General features: G+C 52.2%; 1 protein-coding gene across 1 annotated transcript in view; it reads left to right on the top strand.

Annotated features, from left to right (window-relative positions):
- The first annotated feature begins 1,705 nt into the window (after positions 1–1,705).
- The window catches only part of LOC122548193, a 3,567-nt gene continuing 1,863 nt past the window's right edge, over positions 1,706–3,409 (top strand). Inside the window, exon 1 of the mRNA XM_043686736.1 lies at positions 1,706–1,761. The gene's annotated coding sequence lies outside the window, so the exon portion shown is untranslated. The remainder of the gene's footprint in view (positions 1,762–3,409) is intronic.

Genomic DNA, 3,409 nt, shown 5'->3' with positions numbered 1-3,409 from the left:
CCATCCGCACACCGCACCGAGACTGACCCTGAAAACCGTCCACACACGACAGCCAGACTGACCCTCACTGCCTTCCGCACACCGTACCAAGACTGACCCTCATTACCGTCCACACACCGTACCCAGCCTGACCCTCACTGCCATCCGCACACCGCACCGAGACTGACCCTGAAAACCGTCCACACACGACAGCCAGACTGACCCTCACTGCCTTCCGCACACCGTACCAAGACTGACCCTCATTACCGTCCACACACCGTACCCAGCCTGACCCTCACTGCCATCCGCACACCGCACCGAGACTGACCCTGAAAACCGTCCACACACGACAGCCAGACTGACCCTCACTGCCTTCCGCACACCGTACCAAGACTGACCCTCATTACCGTCCACACACCGTACCCAGCCTGACCCTCACTGCCATCCGCACACCGCACCGAGACTGACCCTGAAAACCGTCCACACACGACAGCCAGACTGACCCTCACTGCCTTCCGCACACCGTACCAAGACTGACCCTCATTACCGTCCACACACCGTACCCAGCCTGACCCTCACTGCCATCCGCACACCGCACCGAGACTGACCCTGAAAACCGTCCACACACGACAGCCAGACTGACCCTCACTGCCTTCCGCACACCGTACCAAGACTGACCCTCATTACCGTCCACACACCGTACCCAGCCTGACCCTCACTGCCATCCGCACACCGCACCGAGACTGACCCTGAAAACCGTCCACACACGACAGCCAGACTGACCCTCACTGCCTTCCGCACACCGTACCAAGACTGACCCTCATTACCGTCCACACACCGTACCCAGCCTGACCCTCACTGCCATCCGCACACCGCACCGAGACTGACCCTGAAAACCGTCCACACACGACAGCCAGACTGACCCTCACTGCCTTCCGCACACCGTACCAAGACTGACCCTCATTACCGTCCACACACCGTACCCAGCCTGACCCTCACTGCCATCCGCACACCGCACCGAGACTGACCCTGAAAACCGTCCACACACGACAGCCAGACTGACCCTCACTGCCTTCCGCACACCGTACCAAGACTGACCCTCATTACCGTCCACACACCGTACCCAGCCTGACCCTCACTGCCATCCGCACACCGCACCGAGACTGACCCTGAAAACCGTCCACACACGACAGCCAGACTGACCCTCACTGCCTTCCGCACACCGTACCAAGACTGACCCTCATTACCGTCCACACACCGTACCCAGCCTGACCCTCACTGCCATCCGCACACCGCACCGAGACTGACCCTGAAAACCGTCCACACACGACAGCCAGACTGACCCTCACTGCCTTCCGCACACCGTACCAAGACTGACCCTCATTACCGTCCACACACCGTACCCAGCCTGACCCTCACTGCCATCCGCACACCGCACCGAGACTGACCCTGAAAACCGTCCACACACGACGACAGTGTCTATGGGGTATCGGGAGGGATCGTGTCTGTGGGGTGTCGGGAGGGATATTTTGTGATGTGGAGGGCATTAATAGAAAGCAGCAGATCGCCTTAGTTGAAGGGTCAATAGAAAGGTGTCATAATGTTAAGGTGAAAGGCAGGATTGAGGAAACCTTTTCACCCAAAGGACAGTAACAATCTGCAATGCAGGAGGGTAGGTGAGGCAGAAGACCTCACAATCTTTAAAAAAAACTTGGATGAGCACTTGAAGTGTCAAAATCATCAATTCTGTGGGTCTGCAGTGGCAGAGTGGGACTAAAGAAGGTAGCAGCAGACATGATGGACTGAAGGAGTTCTCCTTAGAGTCATAGAGATGTACAGCACGGAAACAGACCCTTCGGTCCAACCCGAAAGGCCTTGGGACTAATGAATCACACAGGTTGTTATCCAGTCTGTCTCAGTGACAGCATGGAAGGACATTTTTTGGGCCCATTATTTCTATTGACTGTGTAGGAGCAGTTACCTACCACTATCTCACTGTCTCCCTGTACTTTCTGTTGAACCTTGCCTTGTCACTTGGTAGTCACATGAGTATGGGGAATACTTAAAAATAAAAGTAAAGTTAGGCTTTATAGAGTCATAGAGATGTACAGCATGGAAACAGACCCTTCGGTCCAACCCGTCCATGCCGACCAGATATCCCAACCCAATCTAGTCCCACCTGCCAGCACCCAGCCCATATCCCTCCAAACCCTTCCTATTCATATACCCATCCAAATTCCTTTTAAATGTTGCAATTGTACCAGCTTCCACCACTTCCTCCGGCGGCTCATTCCATACACATGCCACCCTCTGTGAGAAAACATTGCCCCTTAAGTCTCTTTTATATCTTTCCCTTCTCACCTTAAACCTATGCCCTCTAGTTCTGGACTCACCCACCCCAGGAGAAAGTGAGGACTGCAGATGCTGGAGATCAGAGCTGAAAATGTGTTGCTGGAAAAGCACAGCAGGTCAGGCAGCATCCAAGGAGCAGGAGACTTGTAGAGGGAGGAAGAGAGCTTCTTCAAACTTGTAGAAGGAGGAAGAGGATGCTGTCTCACCCATCCCAGGGAAAAGATTTTGTCTATTTATCCTATCCATGCCCCTCATACTTTTGTAAACCTCTGTAAGGTCACCCCTCAGCCTCCAACGATCCAGGGAAAACAGCCCCAAGCTGTTCAACCTCTCCCTATAGCTCAAATTCTCCAACCCTGGCAACTTCCTTGTAAATCTTTTCTGAACCCTTTCAAGTTTCACAACATTTTCCGATAGGAAGGAGACCAAAAGTGAATGCAATATTCCAACAGTGGCCTAACCAATGTCCTGTACAGCCGCAACATGACCTCCCAACTCCTATACTCAATACTCTGACCAATAAACGAAAGCATACCAAACGCTTTCTTCACTATCCTATCTACCTATGACTCCACTTTCACGGAGCTATGAACCTGCATTCTAAGGTCACTTAGTTCAGCAACACTCCGTAGGACATTACCATTAAGTGTATAAGTCCTTCTAAGATTTGCTTTCCCAAAATGCAGCACCTCCCATTTATCTGAATTAAACTCCATCTGCCACTTCTCAGCCCATTGGCCCATCTGGTCCAGATTCTGTTGTAATCTGAGGTAACCTTCTTCACTGTCCACTACACCTCCAATTTTGGTGTCATCTACAAACTTACTAACTATACCTCTTATGCTCACATCCAAATCATTTATGTAAATGACAAAAAGTAGAGGGCCCAGCACCGATCCTTGTGGCACTCCACTGGTCTCAGGCCTCCAGTCTGAAAAACAACCCTCCAGCACCAACCTCTGTCTTCTACCTTCAAGCCAGTTCTGTATCCAAATGGTGAAAGTGAGGTCTGCAGATGCTGGAGATCAGAGCTGAAAATGTGTTGCTGGAAAAGCGCAGCAGGTCAGGCAGCATCCAG

Source organism: Chiloscyllium plagiosum, unplaced genomic scaffold (genome assembly GCF_004010195.1).
Source record: "Chiloscyllium plagiosum isolate BGI_BamShark_2017 unplaced genomic scaffold, ASM401019v2 scaf_6677, whole genome shotgun sequence".
Taxonomy (NCBI): domain Eukaryota; kingdom Metazoa; phylum Chordata; class Chondrichthyes; order Orectolobiformes; family Hemiscylliidae; genus Chiloscyllium; species Chiloscyllium plagiosum.
The sequence above is the reverse complement of the archived record's forward strand: the minus strand, read 5'-3'. Positions and strand labels throughout refer to the sequence as shown.